This window comes from Mus musculus, chromosome 2, assembly GCF_000001635.26.
Source record: "Mus musculus strain C57BL/6J chromosome 2, GRCm38.p6 C57BL/6J".
Taxonomy (NCBI): domain Eukaryota; kingdom Metazoa; phylum Chordata; class Mammalia; order Rodentia; family Muridae; genus Mus; species Mus musculus.
This window is the reverse complement of record NC_000068.7, coordinates 39135038-39156487: the sequence shown is the minus strand read 5'-3', so window position 1 is coordinate 39156487 and position 21450 is coordinate 39135038. Positions and strand designations below refer to the sequence as shown.

The following is a 21450-nucleotide window of genomic DNA, read 5'->3' as shown; positions in this document are numbered from 1 at the left end:
GGAGTGTTCAACCCTAAGCCAAGGAACTAATGATAATACTTACATTTTATTTATTTGTATTTATTGAAGCAAAAGCTTTTCTTAACCAAATTCTGTACAGATCACGTTGTAATTTGGGGACTATCTGTATATGTCTTCTCTGTTTTTTCCACATGGGAATGTGTATTTATCACTGCTCTGAGGCAGTGTAGATAAGAGCTTCTAGAAGAGGCTCTGGAAGAATGGAGCCTATAAACATGACGGACTCAAGTCTTATGCAATGGACAATATTATTCAGAGTATCAGCCAATTTATACTCCAAGAGTTAAGAGGAGTCATATTAGTAAAGCATACAATCATAGGGACAAGCTACATCTGACAAAAACATGTTTTTCCGCAGAGGCCTATAATAGCCAGCTGTAATGCATAGTCTGAGGTAAACGCCTCTCCATTACAACTGGAGGAGCGCAAAACCATGATCTAAGAGCAAGTCTCTGTTTTTAAGGGAACTAAAGTCACAAGATTCTTGACATTTTCTCACAAGCACTCAGGTATTTCCTCACTGGACCCCATTCTTGGACCACGTTCCAACACTATTATTTTTCATCTTAATTTTCCGAAGTTTTGTTGTTGTTGTTGTTTTTAACGACTGTGAGTGTTTTACCTACAATATGTATGTCTATGCAACACATTTGTGCAGTGCCCAAAGAAGGCCAAAAGATGTGAGATTCCCTGGGACTAGAGTTAAAGGCAGTTGTGAACTGCCAAGTGGGTCCTAGGAAACAAACTCAGGGCTTTTGCTAGGGCAGTATCTTCATTTGGGTTTCTATTGTTTCATGGTGATTAAACTCCATGACCAAAAGCAACTTGGGAATAAAAGGGTTTATTTAATCTTATACTTCTGCATCACACTCCATCACCAAAGAGAAGTCAGGGCAGAAACTAATGCAGAGGCCATAGAGCAGTGCTGCTTACTGGCTTGTTCCCCCCATGACTTGTTCAACTTCCTTTTTTATAGAACCCAGGACCACCAGCTCTGGGGTGCCACACCCTCAATGGCTAAGCCCTGATCATCAATCAGTAATTAAGAACATATATCACAGGCTTGCCCACAGGTCAATCTGATGGAAGCATTTTCTCAATTGAGGTTCCCTTTTCCAAAGTGACTCTAGCTTGTGTCAAGTTGACATAAAAATTAGCCAGTACAAGCAGCACGCGTTCTTAACTGCTGAGCTATCTCTCCAGTCTTTGTTTTTGTGTTTTTAGGATGAATTGGAAACAGGAGGAGTGTTTTGATGTTGTAAATGTGCTTGCTGATTAAGGAATAGGGCACATCCCTACAAACCCAGGAATTATCTAACTTCTGCTAAAACGACAACCAGCCCTTTGTATCTCTAGTTCCAGACTGAGTAATTGCTTTCAGCATAATAGCAATTACCACAGACAGAGTGAACATTTAATAACTAGATTGGATACATTCCTTCGGCAGTGCACTAATAGGAAAAACACCACCAAAGTAATTCTCCCCCACATCTGACCTGCCTATTTCTCAGTTTACCAGCATTGTGCCTCATCTTAGGAATTTCAAAAATTATAATGTTCCAGGTTATTGGTCCTTCAAACTGTTTGCTATGTAGCATTGAACTTTTCTAATATGATTAAAGAAGTCTTATAATATCCCAGAATTTCTGGGTGAGAAAGGCACCTTCAAAGGCATAGATGTGGATTTCTGTCGTTCTCAGTTTCAGCTGCGCTCTGTTGATCACGCCACAAAAGTGAGTGATGTCAGCAGCTAGCTCAAACTTAAGAGATTGGTCCTTTATCCTTCAAGGCTCTTAGTTAAAACCTTGTTCTAATGAACACACTTGGGGCACAACATGTTGTGTCCTCCAGGTGTGGGGGTGAAAATGTGCAGGCTGAAAGCAGGAAAGAGGGCAGTCGCTTTCCCTTTCTTCTCAGGTACCCAGGCTTGTCCAGCATGGAACTGCAGCCGAACCCGACCACTTGAGTTCCCAGGAAGGCTTGTCCCATGAACCACACACCATATTTCCCCGTAGGTCTTCATTGTTGCATTGGACAGCACTGTCTCAGACTTCTTAGCATTGGCTGCAATTCTGGCCCAAAAAGTCAGCACTGCCTCAGAGGCAGATGTCACAGTGGTGGTGCTAACTTCCTCATAGAGCAGGAAAGGATCAGTGAGAGCAATATCTGCAACTCTGGTACAGTGACGATTTCCAGGGCAACTGTTACCTGAGACTCTTCCCTCAGTTCAGTCTTCATTTTTTTGTGAGATATCTTCAGCCTGGCCTCTTTGGCTGAGTCAGTAACATTCTTCAACTCAGGCTTCCTGCGAGTGTGCCCTGGCGTCTCAGTATCTTGTGCTTTTTTTCTCCTTTGGTTTACAACCGTTATCTTCCTTGGACTTTTTTTGTTTTTCCCCGTTGCTTTAGTGTTGGCAGAAGATGTGCTTGGTTGACTTGACATCTGTATCCCACTTCTTCCCTCTGTTCTTCTGCGCTCCCTTCTTGCTCCCAGCAGTCTCCAGCTTGAGATTAAATGAAACCTCCAAATGAAAGTTCTTCCAGCTTCCAAATGAGCTCTGGCCTCAGATGCTTAAGTACAGGCAGTTAGGGAAAAGCCAGTGAGGCCACCCAAAGCTCCACCTCTGCTCATTGTGATCACTGAACACTAGGAGTAGCCTCTTACTCTTGTGTGAAGATAAAAAAGTGTCCAATGTCTTTTGCTGCAAGTAGGTCCTGGTACAGGAGTATAACATCTCCAGATACAACAGTTGCTAGTCCTGTCACTAGCACAGCAAGGTCATAGCCAGTTCAGCAGTCAACTGTAAAGATTTAGTTTGTGCCTGTAGCCTCTGCACGTCCTCTTCCCTCGGTTGTAGTGTTTAGTACTTGGGTTTGTTTTCTGCTGTTGTAATTTTTTTTTCTGCACTCATGTGTATTTATTTATTTTTAAATTGTTAACCCAAGTGCAAATATTATTGGCCAACTTGAATCTATTAACTTCTTTGTGTGTGTCTATTTTTTTATTGGATATTTTATTTATTTACATTTCAAGTGTTATCTCCTTTCCCAATTCTCCTCCCCCCCACACACAGACACAATAAACCCCTTATCCTAGTCCCCCTCCTCCTGCTTCTATGAGGGTGTATCCCCCACCACCTACCACCTCCTGCCTCCCTGCCCTCACATTCCTCTACACTGGGGCATCGAGCCTTCACAGAACTAAGGGCCTCTTCTCCCATTGATGCCCGTCAAGGCCATCCTCTGCTACATATGGAGCCTGATATAGCTAGCTGTCTCCTGAGAGGCTCTGCCAGAGCCTGACATATACAGAGTTAGATGCTTGCAGCCAACCATTGACCTGATCATGGGATCCCCAATGGAGGAGTTAGAGAAAGGACTGAAGGAGCTGAAGGGGTTTGCAACCCCATAGGAAGAACAACAATATCAACCAACCAGAGCTCCCAGGGTCTAAACCACCAACCAAGGAGTACACTTGGAGGGACCCATGGCTGTTGTAAAATGTTACACCAAACCTAGCTTGTGAGGGGAAAAAAAAAAAAAAGAAGTCATGGCATTCATGATGATTGAAGGTTGTTTAATTTTCTGCATCAATGTGGACATGTTATACTGCTTTATTAATAATCCCATTATCTACTACTAGATCTCTCCTCCAATAAAACGTCATTTTATTATTGTACATTAAATTATGTTCTAAATATGTCTGTATTCTTGTTTGCTGTTTTTGAAATGGGTCTCAAGCTCTTAGGCTCAAGCCATCTATCTTCTTGCCTTGGCCTCCTGAGTATCTAGAACTATAGGCACTCTACAGTGCTGACTCTACACCGGTAGGGTTGATGTGGGAGTAATGGCATTTCTGCTGATGATGCCACAGGCCTGTAATTCCACCATTCAGAGGCAGAGGCAGAGGCTAAAGGGCTTGAGGCCCCATGTGATTAATTTAATAGTAAGGCCCTGTCACAAGCCCCTGCTTCACTTGAAATTTCTAATGTTATTGACAGTTATATTAATTCTTAGACATTCACAAAGTACTTATAGACTTCTATACTAAAATATAGTTGTATTTCAAGACAAAAACAAAAGGAATTCCTTATAAACATACTTTGGGAAAGACTTTTGTACATTTTTTTTCTGGGACAGGGTTTCTCTGTAGGGTACTACCATGTTCAGCATCAATTGTTTTCTTCCTCATTGAATCACATGATTCGAAGGAAAAACATTTTTTATAAAAATCATATATCTCAGTCTAAGATGCCTAAATATGCTAATGTGATGATTAAATATACATATATTAATATATTTCAGGCCTTTAGACATTCAAGTATTTACAAACCTAGAAGAATACTTTATATCTACATTTAATATATACATGTATCTCTACACATGCACACATGAAACAGTTGTCAACAAATATCACCCATGACATACTTTAAATGACAGATACAAGTTGCATAATTTATATTATACAATTTCATTTTCATTTAAGAAAATATCATGCTTGATATGCAAAGAAAAAGGGTTGGAATGTCATACAGTTGTTGACTGTGAAGAACCCTAGTCACTGTCCTCAGACTGAGCCGAATCAGTTCTTGAGATAAAGATTCATATGAAAATGACTTGCAAGAAAGAACTAAATAAAGTAAGAAAGCAGGACTGGGAGGAGAGCAAGGCTAGGCCCCAAACAGAGGAATAACATCAAGAAAAGCCAGGTGGACAGCTAGAGTTAAACCAAGCCAATGACCATAAAGTAGATTGGTTCTTGTGTCCTTGGGACCTCCCATGCATGTAAGGGTAGGTCAGGAAGTGCCTGTGCCCTCCATGAAGTCACCTTACAGAGACCTACAGGTATTGGGTGTAGGAGCTTGGGGTTGGGGGGATTGTGGACAGGTCCCTGGCAGCAGTTGTGGCTGACACCAAATGTTGAAGATTTGAAGCTAGAGACTTAGCTCTTTTCAAATATACAAATTGAGTTTAAGCCATCCAGGGCTAGCTATTATGGTAGTTCCACAGAAATTTAGGCTGATTTCTGTGCTCCCATTTCAGGTTTCAATCCTTATTTTGAGAATATCCTGTCTGTGTTGTGGTATTGCCCAGCTCCACATGGTCCACAATACTCAAAATGATGTTCATATTCCTGTTACAAGAATAAAGAAAAGGCAGAGAAAGAACACATTAATTCTGATAAGGACCAGTCCTAGAAATTACATATATTACTTCAAGCCCCATTGACTGTGATTTAGTTTCATGGCTACCTCTGATTGCAAGGGAAAATAGTTTCATTCTGCTTGGTCTTGTGCCCAGCTAAAATGGATTGTTATACAACTGTTTCTATAGAAGGAAAGAACATGTATCATGAGCCCATCTGTAGACGTCCTCACTTTGTATTTTACAAGGATATTCATTTTGTTTTTAGTTTTCACAAGCACACATTTAATTGTGTCATGGGTTGGGTCTCTAGGAAGCAGATTTTTGAGACAGAATTTCGTGTGTGAGATATTAAAGAGTGACCATAGGTCCAACCACTGTAGAAGTGATAGGAGTGAAGTAGGATTGGCAGGAGAAGCTGAGCTGTGGTGCTGTTCTGACAATAGCCATCACCGACTGCATGGAGAGCCCTAGAGCTGCTAGCCTTGCACAGTTGCTCTGCATCAAGCTGGAGTGGAATGTTTGGTTGTGTATACTCTTCAGTTTTTGTCTACCCAGATTTGCTACAATAGTTGCCCCAGAAGCAGCTAACAGGGAATTATTACAAGGGAGTGTAAATAATGTCTGATTTGTGACTGGGACCCACAAAGAAAACTAGGGAAAATGGAGGATACAACATCATTGTTTCTGCCACTCATTGGGTTTAGGCTACCATGGGAACAACCTGACTCTGTGGCAAGGCAACTTTGCTAGGTGACCCCCAACAGGCTCTGACTTTGCCCTTTCTTGAAGGAGATTGAAGTGGCACATTCTATATTTGTCACAAATTTATTTAGAAGTAATGAATACATTTTATTTACTCATTTTATAAATTAAAAAGCTAAATTTACTTATTTTTTTTCACCCAGATTTCTTAAGCAACTACTGTCTGACTACTGTCTGGAGATGAAGAAATTTTAAAACGACGTCTCTCTCCTCCTGGAGTTTTTGTTATATCTGGAGATAGATGGTAAATAAGTGAATTCCTAATGTGTTAAGTAGTTAGGGTTCTTCTCTGACAAGGTGGTCTGATTGGATGTTAAATGAAATTATGAACTAGACATGCAGGTCTTTAGGAGAAGAACATTTCAAGTTGAGATTTCAGTAAGTGCCAAGGCAGCTATGCGTGGTATGTTGGTATGTTTGAGAACAGCAAGGAGGCTGTGTGGCTGGAGTCAACTAGAGCAGTAGGATGGTAGAGTGAAGAATGGCAGGAGAATCCTGGACATAGGGCTGATGGTCAGGTCATGTGAGACCTTAAAATCCATGCAAAGAGAATAGAACTACAGGAGAAACGATGAAATCTGTCATGTTTTTAAGACATCACTTTGTTGTTTTGGAAGTACACTGTAGCTGAGCAGTGTGAATATGTGCAGTCCTTAAAAATGAACAAGATTGTGAATAGGTCAAGTTTTTTAGGTGGACTGGTTGGGATTCAGTTTTCCATACAGTCAGTTGTCAGTGCCAGTTGGCCATACTCACAGAGATATCAAGTAGGAAGTTGGAGAAAAGATAAAAGTAGGGCAAAAAAAAACTAATGTGCAGCTTAAAAACTTAGGGATTGTTGTTAGTATATATAGTTGGTATTTAAAGCCTTGAGCATAACCAGGAATTGTGTCATGTGCCTATAATCCCAACCCTTGAAAGGCCAAGGCTAGACATTGCTAGTTTAAGGCCAGTCTGACTACACAGTGAGTTCAAAGCCAACCTGAAATACAAAGCAAGATCCTGTATTTAAAAAAAAGGAAATAAAAAAGCCATGACTGTGTATGAGAGGCAACTTTTTTATAATGAGCGTTTGTCTTAGTTTGGATTTTATTACTGTGAAGAGACTCCATGACAAGGCAACTCTTAAGAAAAGGAAACAAAACATTTAGTTGGGGCTGGCTTACTGTTAGTGGTTTTTGTTTTAGTTTTTTACATTTTTTTAAGGGAATTTTTTTTTACTGGCTTCTCTAACTTTAATTTCAAGTTTTTTTATACATAGTAATTAATAATATTCAAGCCAGCTTCAAGTATGATGCTAATGTTCTTCCATTGAATTATGACATAGACAAATCTTCTTCACTTTTGTGCAACACCATGAGCAAGTTGACTTCCACAACTCCTGTTCCAGAGATTAATGAATAAATATTAGCTCATAGATTTACTTTCTTATTTAATTTCTACTTTTTGTCTATAATTTACTCCCTTTTATTTTCTTGCAATTATTTTACAATTACTTTCATTCTTATTTTAATATTAAATTTATGTATCTTCTGTGTTAATTTCCTTTGTTATTATTTTTACTAGATATTTTCTTTATTTACATTTCAAAGTTACATTTCCTAGTTTCTCCTCCAAAAATCCCCTATTCCCTCCACCTCCCCCTGCTCCCCAACCCACTCCCCACCCCCATTCCTGGTCATGGCATTCCCCTATACTGGGGCATAGAGCTTTCACAGGACCAAGGGCCTCTCCTCCCATTTGACCGACTAGACCATAAAATTTATTTATTTTTATGTATGTGAGTACACTGTGGCTGTCTTCAGACATACTAGAAGAGGGCACTAGAACCTATTACAAGTGGTTGTGAGCTATCATGTGGTTGCTGCGAATTGAACTCAGGACATCTGGAAGAGGAGTGAATGCTCTTAACTGCTGAGCCATCTCTCCAGCCCTTTTTTAAATAAGTGTGTTATAGTTTTCCTTTTATCCAGCTAGCTCCCAAATAATTGAGACCAGAGTATTTTATTTATCTATCAAGCTTTAAGGGCACAACAACTGAGAAGTATTACTCTATTTTAATCCTCTAAACTAATCTGGCTACCTCACAGCCAAAAACTATGAGATACTTTTATTACTGATCTGACTCTATGGGTCCCAGGTGTTTTGCCTTATGGTTTCTCCTGGACTTTCTCCCGAGATTAACCACCACCCACCACCCCCCACCCCCCCACCCCCGCTAAGCCTTACTTCCTCTTTCTCTCTTGGAAGGAGGCCCAGCCCTAGTCTCTCCCCTGCTCAGTCATTGGCTGATCAGCTAGTTTTACTGACCAATCAGAAAACAATTGTGGAGCAATGTTTACACAACATTGAGACAGGATATTCTCAGAATAAGGATTGCAACCAGATATGGGGGCACAGAAATCAGCATTTAAATGACACAGTGCACAATAATGCTATGCCTATAGCTTAGATTTCAGAGGTTTAGTCCATTATTGTCATGGTGGGAAGGAAGCATGGCAGCATGAAGGCAGACATGGTGCTGGAGGAGCCGAGACTTCCTCATCTTGATCCACAGGCAGTAGAAAAAGACTATATCACACTGACTAGGCTTGAGTATATATGAATCCTCAGAGCCCGCCTCCACAGTAACATACTCTCCAACAAGGCCACACATACTAATAGTGCCAATCCCTATGAGCCAAGTATTCAAATAAAGAATCTATGGGGCCATACCTATTCAAACCACCACAAAAATGAAGAGGTCTCAGAAATCTGGTCAAGAACATCCCATTGCTTGGAGGCTGAGTCTTGAAGGAGAGAAGATGGGGTCTTAGGAATAAATAAGGGATGCTTTAAGAAGAATATGATCATCTGGGACTGTCCTTGATGTTGCCAAGGAAATCAGTGAAGACTTTTTTGGCTGGCATTGCGGCATAGGGATCATTAATACTGACTAGTAGTGTCTCCTGTAAGGAGTAGGGCAAAGTGGATTGGTTGGTATGAATGAAAGACAAACTGAAAGTAGCCTGAAAGACAAATCTTTTAAAGAGTTGTTTTGAGACAAACAGTATGGAATGAGCCACCATTGGACCTTATAAAGAGTTACACTGTGAAGAACAGAAAGGCCAGCATAAAAGCTGTAACAGCATTGGTGGAAAGTTGGGAAGAATAGCAGCTCATTTGGTATTGTTCACTACCCATTAGAGAAAAGACGGTTAGTACCATTGCAGGAATTAGATAACTGTGAACCATGTGAGGGTGATGCATAAATAGGAAGCATGCTCAGCTCTATCAGTAAAATGCAAACAAAGTAGTATACAAGGCAACTGGGATGATTGGCTATGTGTGGAAGCGCTTTACTGACTGAATGACATTTGCCCTTAACTGAAGTATGGAGTGTTTGTGGAAAGATGAGGAAGTAAACCAGTGCTCTAGGAAGTTGAAGGCTTTCTAGAATGGACTGGGGAATGAAGTGGAAGTGACCTTGTGAGGTCATGGATGAAGAATCTGGTCAGTCAGCACATTTGTGTGTGTTGGCCTTCTTCAGCCATATTTAATTGCTCAGCTGCAAGAATAGGTAGACAGTTACATTATTACCAAATAATAATAAAGTGCATTATTCACTGTGAAAGCTCTTTTCAGGAGGTTCGTGTTATGTGAATGGTTTTTAGAATTTTAGCCTTTTAATTACATCTGATTTGGAAGGCTGAATGCAGTAAATGACAGTTATTAAAAAAGAAAAAGAGTTGCATGGCATTATTCCAGACAAGGTTTTTGGATGAAAATTATAGGGTCTAATTCCAGCTAATGTAAGCAGAAAAAGAATTCTTGGGGGCTGTCAAGGAATTCACAGCTGATGAAAAGTTTGAAGACTCTGGTCCAAGAATCAGGCAGGAAGCAGGGGAGTGGGGCCATCTGGAGTGGGTGCAGTGGCTTCTATATGGGTTCCAGCTGCCTAGGGGGCTGAGGCAGTAGCTTAAAACCCCTCAAAAAGTCAGCTACCAGACCCATAATCTAGCTTCCATCTCTCATTAGTTATCTGAAATAAAGGGTCAGATTTAGCTGAATGTGGTGGCACACACCTGTAATCCAAGCCGTGAATTTATGTGACCAACCTAGGCTCCACAGTGAGGCCTTCTATCAGATAACAAATCCCAGGTACAGGAATCACGGCTTTATGTTCTTAATCTGTAAAGCTTTGCTCTCTAACTGAAGAGTAGGTTGACATTTCTGTTTGAGAATTTTATTATGGGTCTTCTCATTCAGTGAGACAGTAGAACCTTTACAGTGACCGGATACCCTCTATGCTTGTCTGACTTGTTAAGTTTGTCCAAAGGGTGAGTTGTAGTTTTAAGAACATTGGGTTATAAGACCCTTTTGTGCCTTCCTCCATGTTTCTGAAGGCTACTGTGTTGTATGGAGCTTATAGACTGGTCTCAGGCTTTCTAAGCAGATGGAAGATGAGATGCCAGAGGCACTGTGTTTTGTTGGATCACTAGATCTCCAACAGCAATATTGATTCTTCTTGAAATGGCCTGAACTCTTAAGATCATTAGTACCAATTAAATGTGCAGGTTGACCTAAGGATTAGAGACAGAGAGTGTAGTGATTGTTGGGTGTGGATGATTTCACCTCTTGATTTTGAGCATATCAAGAACAGTTCTTTGCAGGAAATCCACCAGTATTCCTGCCTTCTCTATATAATGGCATTGCCTCTTTGTGGCTGATTTGACCTCTAGTGGTGCAAGATCAGCTTCCCTGGTGCTGGGATTACAGGGATGTATCATCATGCCCAGCTTATTCGTTTTTTAATCAGTAAAAATGAAAATTGTTACCTACTCTTATTATAATTAAATCCTTCCTTGTTCTCCCCCTCGATTTCTTTCCCTCTCCCCTCTGCCCCTCCCTCCCTTTCTTTCTGTTGCTCACTCTTCCCCCTCCCTCCCTCCCTCCCTCCCTACTCTCTCTCTCCTCTGACCCCTAAGGTCTCAATATATATATATATGTATATGTATATATATATATATATATATATATGGTCGCTCATTATGTAACCATTTATCAGTTATCAGCCATTTATCAGTTGAGAGCAACACCACTTGTTGTCTTGGTGACTTTTCAATTGCTGTGATAAACACCAAGGAAACTTATAAAAGAAAGTATTAAATTAAGCTTAAAGTTTCAGAGGGTTAGAGTTCAGCGTTCATGATGGACAGTGAAGGCATGGCAGAAAGAACAGCTGAGAGATCACATATCCTTAAAATTAAACAAACAAACAAACAAACAGACAAGCCAGGAGGCAGAGAATGGTGGTTGCTGGAGCTGGAACATGCATGGCCTCTTTGTTCAATTGCATCTTCACCCTTTCTGTTTTCAATGGTTTCCTTCACTGCCTAAGCTTGGCTGTCTTAGAACTTGCTCTGTAGACAGGCTGCCCTTGAACTCAAATATCTGCCTGCCTCTGTCTCCTGAGTGCTGGGATTAAAGGTAGGTACCAAAACACCTAGACACACGCTGTGCCCTTCATTTCTCATAAAATTGAAGTTTAACTGGGTGGTCCTGCCCTGAGGACACCATTCCCATTATTTCATTTAACACCAGGCTTTCCTTTCATCTGCTTAGCTCCATTCCACTTCCTGGTACCCCTTTCTCCTCAATTCTTACTTTTTACTTGCTCAGCTTGCTCCTTTTCATTATAGATCTTCTTAAGAGTGAACATAATAACAACATAACAGAGTCAATACTAGGCTGTTTTGAGATTTCCTCTGCCAGTGGAATGAATGAATCCAAAACTCTTCAATTTAGCCTCAGGCAGATTTTTCAGACAAGGGCAAAAATACCACAAGTATAGTCTCTAGGCCACATACTGAAAGTCCTCTCTAAAACCTCTTGAGCATAAATTGCCTCCACACTCTGAGCAGCACAAAGGAGTAGCAAATCACCTGAGCAGCAGGTAAACAGGTTAACTTCTTGTCTTAAATTTGGTTCCTAGTGCCCACACGTAGCTCACACCTTCCTGTAACTCCAGTACTAATGGTTTAATGCCTATTCTGAGCACTGTGGGCTCTCACACACTTGGCCCATATACATACATTCAGTCATGGGTGCACACATATATATAAGTAATCCCCTCTTGTTACTTGTTTAGCCAAAAGATACTTTATGGAAAGGTAATTTTATATAGCTTTAAACAATTATATAAATAATAATTTAACTAATGGTATAAAGGGGATTTCTGGGAACTGTTAAAGAACCAGAATCTTGTTGCTGTTGGTGAAGATTTCTAATATCAACAACAGACGAATCAAACAATAATGAAGAAAGTTTCTTGTGTCAAATCCTAAGAGAAAACACGCAACGTATAGCTCACAAAGATGGAAATTGTTGTATTGCGGTATAAGATAGAGATGGTGGGAGAAGGGTCAGCCAGCAGAGAACTGCTTTTGGTTTTGATAGAGATTCTTATCATGTGGGCTAAGTTGGTCTTGAACTCTCAGTCCTCCTGCCTCAATCTCCTGTGTACTGGGATTATAGGCATGTGCATCACTTTGTCCAATAGACTACTGCTTTTCTTTAGAATCTTGACTAATTCTGTTTTTTAATTGTGTATTTAAAGATAAATTAGAGAGGTTATACAGTGGCAGCTGCCTGGATGGAGTGGGAGTATGAAGCAGTCAGTCCAGTCATGTGCTGCCCTTCTTGACCATATTTACCTGTTCAGATGCAAGCATAAAATAGGTAGAGGGTTGTGTAGCGCTGGTTTAGTTAATCCACTCTATGTGAGACACACACACACACACACACACACACACACACACACACACACACACCAGCTTAATTTTGATATGCCTTGACCAGCTCAATGGCTGGACACTTCTAAAACTCCCCACAGCCAGAAAACACTCCCCTCCAGCATTCCTGATTTAACACCTCCTAAATCTATATTTTATCTTTACCACCCTGGCTCCTTCTGGGTGGCCCCCTACCTTCACTGCCCCTGGCGAGGATCTGGATGGTATAAAGGTCCATTAAGTGCACAAAAAGATGCTCAGCATTTCTTTCAGAGAAAGGCATATCAAACTGCAAGGTGTTTGTACTTCACACCTACTCGGATAGCTAGAACTACAAAGTTATTTACAGGTTCAGATGAGGATGGGGGAAGAGGTGTATCTCAGATTGTGGCATGTATGAAATGGTGAATTCACTTTGGAAAATGGTCGGGTAATTATAAGTTAGAGAATCATCAGGTAACCTAGCACATCTAAGGAGTATATAGCCAAGAGAAGTGAACATGTGTACATCTAGAAAAACTAATGCACAAATTTCATAGCAGCATTGTTCATATTAGTCACAGAACTAAATTAATAGATTAATGAAAACAGTGTTTCATACTCATACAGTGGAATGTGAAAAGTGAAAGTGCTGTAACTGCTTTCAGCAGCTCGCCTTTCTGTTTTGAGGAATTGTTCCTTCTTTCCTTAACTGTTTTGTTTCCAGCTTTTTGCAGATGAAACCTGGCAATACAGAAAAGCAAATTTGTCACATGTAGATGGCAGTATTTTTAGGGTTTTTTTTTTTCCTGGTCAGTTCCAAACAGATGTAAGGTACCATGTACACAACACTCTTCTCTCAGTGTATGCAGGTGTCATAGACCTCAGGGGGAAGAACAATGTATTCTCTTAATTTAGTGTCTCTCTAGTCCTTGGTCTGGGGGTTTAGAGACAGGGTCTCATGTAACCTAGGCACACTCCAAATTCATTATGTAGCTGAGGCCTGCCTTAAACTCTTCCTCCTTGCCTCTCCTATGAACCCTCTGCTTATGGGTGTGTGCTCACATTGCCTGGCTTAGTTTAACTTTAATAATATTCAGGATTAAGCCATAAACACGCTTCTTTTAGAAATGCTTTATACATACTCTATGGTAATTTCATGCTTTTCTTGGTGCTTGAAACTGCTTCCCACTGTTAGGAAGCTGCTTCTGGGGATCTGTCGTTGATCCATAAGAACACCATCTGCACCGAGAGCAGCTTTTTCTTCCTCTCATGCTCCACATGGCAAGTGAGTCAGCACAACTCCCAGAGACATGCACACTTGACTCTAAAGTTTTTTGTATGTAGTATTTTTCAATTTGTGTTCTATTTTGTAGGCAAACTGAGACAATTTTATAACTAACAATTTTGGAATATATAATAGTTTATAGAGCAAGTTTTATATCCATTAATTCATCTTATTGTCTACTGGTATCATAAAATATATATTACTAATATTAAATTTCTTTTTCAAAGCAGAATTAGAGCTCATTCAGAGATGTTGAGTATGATTTTAATCACTAGAGTTAAGAGAAAAGAGCTCAAGAAGGAGACACCTATAGCATGGGCATGGCCTTCACCAAGGAGAACTACGTATTACATTTTTAGTTGGTAAAACACATGATTACAATCCCCTTTTTCATGTTTCTTTAAACAAAACCCAAAAAAGTAGCCTTAAGAATACAGGATCTTTTTAAGCACATAATTTCCATAAATTTTACTTTTTTTTCAAAATGAAACTTTCAATGTACTTATATTTCATTGAGTGTACACTTACATAATTTTTAAGGATTTATTTATTTATTTTATGTGTGTGAGTACATTGTAGTTCTCTTCAGACACACCATAAGAGGGTATCTGATCTCATTACAAATGGTAGTGAGCCACCATGTGGTTGCTGGGAATTGAACTCAGGACCTCTGGAAGAGCTATCAAGTGCTCTTAACTGCTGAGCCATCTCTCCAGGAGCTGCCCCCACCCCCCTACCCCCACCCCTCGACAGTTACATATTTTTGTCAGCCTGTTTCCCTTTGAGTCTAATCAGGGGAGCAGCCTTGTTTTGAAGTGTTGCTAACTGCAGTGTAGCAATGGTGGTGACACCTATTCTGTAGCCTTTCAAGCCTTCTTTTCTACCTGGTCTCTTCCACAGTCTTCTGAGGTTGCTGCGCAGGAAGAAATTACCTATTTGTGATGGACTGAAAGTGGCAGCTAATTCTTTTTGCTTAATCACATCACTGCTAAGTGTCAGGGCAGGAGTACTCAGTTGTCTCTGTCCACTGCTGCTCCCCATGCTGTGTCCTGGGCATTCTCTATAAGACACTTCATTTTATCCATATTCTCTTCAGACTTTCATGTTCCAACTCCTTACTCAGAATTCAATCAAGAGTAGCAAGTTTTACTTTTAGAAGTAATCTCTTTTAGAAGATTTATTTTAAGTATGTGTGTCTGTGTGGGGCTTTGTGCACATGACTGCAGGTGCCTGCTGAGGCGTTGCATCTCCTTAGAGATGGAGTTTCATATGGTTGTGAGCCACCCAGCAAAGGTGCTAGGAATTAAACATGGGTCTTTTGGAAAAATAATATCACTACTAACTGCTGAATGAGTTCTCCAGTTCCGAGAAATAGCAGTTTTCTTGTTGCTTTATTGAAAGACTTCTTGTGAAAGGAAAGTGTAAGCAGTGTAGGTCAGTAATCTACCAGTTCTCCTGTATGTAGTGGGCTGAGGCGTGGAACAGCTGTCCTGCTTGCTGCAGTTTCGCTTGTCCTCCCTCTTCACAGCTCGTGTTAGAACTCTGTGTCTGTGAACCCGTTAGGCTTGCTGGAACAAAAAAGAGGTCAGTGAATATTAGTTGTCAAAGAAATACAAATTAGAGCTAAGATGAGAAAGATCAGAGGAATTTAAGCTTTCAGAGTTGAGCCAGATGAAATGTTACAAAATGAAAGTGTTACAGAGTTGAGTCCTCTAAAGACCTCAGAGGGAGAAGCTGTTCTTCACTCTCCCAAAATTCTGGCAGGTGCTAGTGTCCTTGGCATTCCATGGTGAGCAATTGCATAATTCCAGTCTATGCCTCTGTTCCCCATGACTTCTCATGGCTGTCTCGTCTCTGTGTGGCTGTCTCTTATGAGGACAGCAGTCACATTGGATGAAGAACCCACTGTACTACAGTATTTCTTTGCATTTATATCTTTGTACCTAAAAGTCTTACTTATAGACATTCATAGAGACCAGAGATTAGGACTTGAATATATCTTTTTTGGGAGATAAACCCATAACAGTTAATGCCTTTTGGGCTCTTTGCTTTCCCGTCTATACATGTGATTTGGGTAACCACATACTTCCATACTAACTATGGAACCTGCTTTATCCATTCTCTTAGGTATTTTCTCAACATCATTTTTTATTATTTTGTTTAGTTTAGGGTTTTTGTTTTGTTTTGTTTTGTTTTTGTTTTTGTTTTTTGAGACAGGTTTTTTCTGTGTAGCCTTGGCTATCCTAGAACTTGCTCTGTAGACCAGGTTGTCTCAAACTCAGAGATCTACCTTCCTCTGCCTCCTGAGGGCTGAGGAAGGCTTTTACCACCTCTGCCCCCACCTTTTTAAAAACATAATTTAAGGAAATAAAAGACTGAAAGCTCCAGGGGTTGGGTGAGAGGGGGGGTGGGTAGACACCTTTAAGGAGGCAGAGGCAGGCAGATCTCTAAATTAGAGGCCAGCCAGAGATATATAGTGAACTGGTTTCTCAAAAGAACAAAAATGCTAGTCAAAAAAGTAGACAAATAGTAACTCTATAACTTAACAAAATTTGGCAGTGTTAATGCCAGCTTAAGAGATACACTGTTGGGTTTATAGAGGTAACTCAGCAATAAAGAGCACTTGCTCTTCCAGAGTTCCTGTTTAGTTCCTAGCACCTATGTCTAGCACTCAGAACTACCCATAACTCTAGTTCCAGGGGTCTGACACCCCCATAGGCACTGCACACACATGGCATAACACTCAGACTGATATCAATGTATACACACATGTCCTTGAATAAAAATTTAAAAGTACAGTAAAGTGTTGCTAACATCCCTCCCTAAGAGATCTTTCTGGAAAAAACAATTTTTTGGTTCTTTTGTAAAAATCTTACTAATTTTACAGGGTTTTCACTTATTTTACTTACATGTTCTTTGTCAGATACACATATTACAAAATCTTCATTTTCTTGATGGCTTGCCTTTTCACTTTATTGCTTGTTTGAGACAAGGTTTCCATTATGTAGCTATGGCCGGCCTGAACCTATCTGTCTGTCTCTACCTCCTACATGCTAGGGTTAAAATTATGAACACCATGTTTGGCCTCTCCACCTTCTTAGTGTTATTTATTTTGTTGGGGTCCAACAGCCGCCCCACAAAACAGTCAAACAGGGATAGTTTATTGAACTCACATCCTGAAACTAATCAATCAGGGTCATAGCTCAGAACTCAGAGGCTGAGCCACTGCTATGAACATTTCTCAGTGCCAGCTCTTGACTCAAGCCATTTTAGATATAACAGTGCATATTGACCTTTAATTTGATGGATCCTATGTAAAGCTTTGTGGAATTTCTTAAGATTAACAACCCTCAGAACATAACAACATAAGTGATCAGCATGACCTTGCTATGAGTCAAATTTTTTTTCTGTGTCAATGACTGGCAGGCAAATTACAACAATATGAAATAGCTGGCAGGCAAAAAACAAAGTGCCTATGGGAAGGGGTGGAGAACAGACCTCAACAGTTTAAGTACTTAGGTTTTTTTTTTTTTTTTTTCTTTCCTTTTTGGGGGGAGGGTGGTTTAAGGTTTTTCAAGACAGGGTTTCTCTGTGAAGTCCTGGCTATCCTGGAACTCTCTCTGTAGGCCAAGCTGGCCTCCAGCTCACAGTGATCTGCCTGCCTGTGCCTCCAGAGTGCTAAGATTAAAGGCATGCACCACCAATGCCTGGCAAGAACTATTTTATAGTCATAGTACAACTGGATCCCATCACTTAAGAGGCTGTGGCAGGAGATCATATAATGAGGTCCTGACTTAGAAAAAAAAAATTGTATCAGAGATGTTTGTGGTAACAACACCCACAATCTCATGGTAGCAATAATAGCATTTTGCCGGAAAGTATGGATTTTCTATAGTTTTTTAATTAATCCTTTATGAGTGCTTTGCTTCATTTTCTCAGAGACAGGGCCTTATGTGTTTAAGCTGACTTCAAACATACTATGGATGACCTTGAATTCCAGACAAACACCATCTTGCTTAGTTTCCATGGTACTAAGAATGAATCCCGGGTTTCATGTGTGCTAGACAACCATGCTAATGCCTGAGCCACATCCCTATCCTTTAGGACATTCTTAATTGTAAGAAATTACCTACTCTGTCCATAATTCCCCAGAGTTTTCCTGTTTCTGTGAGTTTACTTTAAATTTACTTCATATATGCTGTGCATCTATTGAGCTGCCAACATAAGATGTTTCTCCCTCATTCTAGTTTTGTGATAAGTGATTATAGTGATTGGTTTTCCAATAATAGGTCTTTACATCCCTAATATAAGCCCAGTTTTGTTATGCCCAGTTTCATGTGTTTCTGAATTAGATTTGTAACACTGGATTAAGGTATTCACCACTAAGAAAGGCCTGTCATTTTCTTCTCTCATAATGTCCTCATTTGATTTCACTATCAAAGTTATGATGGCATCATGAATTAAGTTGAGGGAGTTTTCCTTCTTCCATATTCTGTGAGGTTAGTGTTTCTCTATGACAGCCAGTTTTGTGTTTTGTTTATTTGTTTCCCTTTTTATTATGTTTTTTGTATAATTTCGTGATGAAGCCATCTGGTTCTTGAGGTTTCATCATGGGTAAGATTTTAATTAGGCTGTCAAATCCTTTAACAGGACTATGAAATTATGAATACACTATAGATATCTTCAGACACACCAGAATAAGCATCAGATTCCATTGCAGATGGTTGTGAGCCACCATATGGTTGCTGGGAATTGAACTCAGGACCTCTGGACAAGCAGTCAGTGCTCTTAGCCACTGAGCCATTCCTCCAGCCCTTCATTTACATTTCAAATCTATCCCAAAAGTCCCCCAGACCACCCCCCCACTCCCTTACCCACCCACCCCCACTTATTGGCCCTGGCTGAGGCCCCCGTACTGAGGCATATAAAGTTTGCAAATAAAAAGTATTTTTCTCAGTGTTTGTTTCACATAAATACTCAAATTGATTGGCATAGTCCTTGATTTCCATATTGGGGGGCGGGTTGTGGTGAATGTATGTGTGCACACCCACTGTGCCCATTCTTGGTATTTTTTTCTTTTTTGCTCTCTACCATACATACATACATACATACATACATACATACATACATACATAAGCAAGCCAGCCAGCCTTAGTTTAGCTCCGTGTAGTGGCACACATCTTTAATCCCAGCACTCAGGAATCAGAGGCACGTGAATCTCTGTGAGTTCAAAGTCAGCCTGCTCTACATAGTAAGAGTTTCAGGACACCCAGATCCACATAGAAAGACCCTGTCTCAAAACAAAAAGACTTACTTTATTTTTAAATTATGTGTAGGTGCTTGTGTTGGGCAGAAGATATGTGCATATGAGCCATCAGAGATCAGAAATATTAACTCTCTCTGGAGCTGCCATTTCAGGAGGTTGTGAGTCACCCCAACATAGGTACTGGGAACTAAACTCAGGTCCTCTGCAAGAACTGTACATACTTTTAGTCACTGAGCTATTTGTCCAGCCCTTTCCAGCTTACTTTTTGAGTCAGGTTTCACTGAGTCTGGAGTTTTACTGTTTCACCTAGACTGACCTGCCAGTAAGCACCCTGTCCCTGCATACCCTATAACACTGAGCTCTAGAAAATGCTGCTGTGCCCCACCTTTCTCTCTTTAGGCAAACTGGAGGGAGGAAAGAGGAGAGGATAAATGATGTAAACATATTTAAATTTCAAAAATTAATAACCCACTCATCCCTGAGGCAGGCCTGTGAGCTGGCCCCTAGGGCTTGAGAGTGGGAGAGCTGCCTCCACCCTTTGGCCACTTCAGGATTCAGGAAAGCAGGACCCACTTTGCCTGGGCAGCACAGTAGAGCTGTCCCTGTCCCTCATTTGGGCAGTGTAGGAGAGCTAGTGGCCTGACCAGTTAAGCTTCCTCCCAAGCCCAGATTCAGGGCTCTAAGTTGTCCATCCCAACCAATACCAACCCATTTAAGAACTGCTGGAACGTGAAGGGGCTGATCCAAGCTACAGGATCTCCATGACATAGAGCAACAACAGGATATCTGAAATGAGCCCTGGTAAGGATCCAGTACTGATAATGTAGGATAATGTAGCAAAAGCCGGAGGCCTGGAACCAAACGAAGGATTTATTGCAATGAACATTTACAAGTAAAGCTGTTTGGGCAAAAGGGTATACTGTGTGACACACTGAAACTTCCACAGTGAGTTGACTTTTTTGGTTGGTTGGTTAGTTGGGGGTCTTTACATTTTTTAATTATTTTATTTTTGGTTTTATTTCAGTAGGGAGAGGTTGCAAGGATGGAAGGCAGATGTAAAGGGATGGGGAGATGAGTGGGATTGGGGTGAATGATATGAAATTCACAAAGAATCAATTAAAGTTTTTAAATTTTTAATAAAAGCATTTAAGGCATGTGTAGCAGTCTACAGACAATTTGTGGGAGTAGAGTCTCTCTCCTATGTGTGTCCTGGCAATGGAACTAGATCATCATGCTTGGTGGCTAGTGCCTTTGTCTGATGAGCCAGCCATCTGCTAACTCTAGTTTTTCATGAGTTAACTAAGCTACATCCCCAGTCTTCATTTTTTATTTTACTTTTTCTGGCTCATTTTTATCAGAATTCCATTACTCTCTTCAAAGAAACAGCATGTAACTTGTGTTATAAGTTTTGTGTTTGGTTTATTCTTACTTTATTTCCTGGTCCTTTCTTTGGTTGTTCTTCACTGTTCTTCTCCAGTATAATTTGTAATATGTATTTCAAGGTGGAATATCTCTCCCTAAGCATCAATTTGTCTACATCCAAAACTGTACTTTTCATTACTGGTCATCCCAGTCCTTGTGTGGCTGAGAGAGACAGGAAGATAATGAGTTTGAGGCCTGCCTGAGCCTTGAATTAAGATCCTGTTCCAAAAATTCCCAAAACAGACAATCCGTTCAGACTATTGTAAATTTTATCCTTATTTCTTTTCTTCCCCTCCTTTTTTGTTCTTGTCCATGAATTATTTATTATTTAGTTTGTTTTTCTTTCCTTTTTTTTTTCTTTTGAGATAGGTATAGCTGGTCTTTGCTACTTTGTAGGTTCTTCTTTCTTCCACCCTTTTCTACTCATTTTCTTCTACCCTTTCAACTCCCTAACACTAGATAAGAGGAAGAAAGGGTAGAGGGGAAAGGAAAGAGAATAAAGTCAGGGATAAGAAAATGGGTAACATTGTTAAACTACTTCCTGCTGATTGGGTGCATCAGTTTCCTTGGGGCAAATTTGATCTTCAACATCAGGATATCTAAGTTCTTCTTGTTTCTTCTTTGTACATGACTTCTTAACATACCTCAACCAACAACCCACTTCACCTCTCCGGGCCCTAGCATTTATATACCCTTTAAAAAGTGCCCAGAATTCCAAATGTCACACAATATCAGAAATTATGTGCAGCTGACAAAATCACACCTCTGCTAAAGCATGAGACAAATCATAGT

The 21450-nt window shown here is 40.3% G+C and overlaps 1 protein-coding gene and 1 pseudogene across 3 annotated transcripts in view; one reads left to right on the top strand and one right to left on the bottom strand.

Annotated features, from left to right (window-relative positions):
• The window catches only part of Scai (suppressor of cancer cell invasion), a 124545-nt gene that overhangs the window by 34271 nt on the left and 68824 nt on the right, over nucleotides 1-21450 (top strand). The window lies entirely within an intron of this gene.
• On the bottom strand, nucleotides 1802-2524 carry Gm18791 (predicted gene, 18791; annotated as a pseudogene).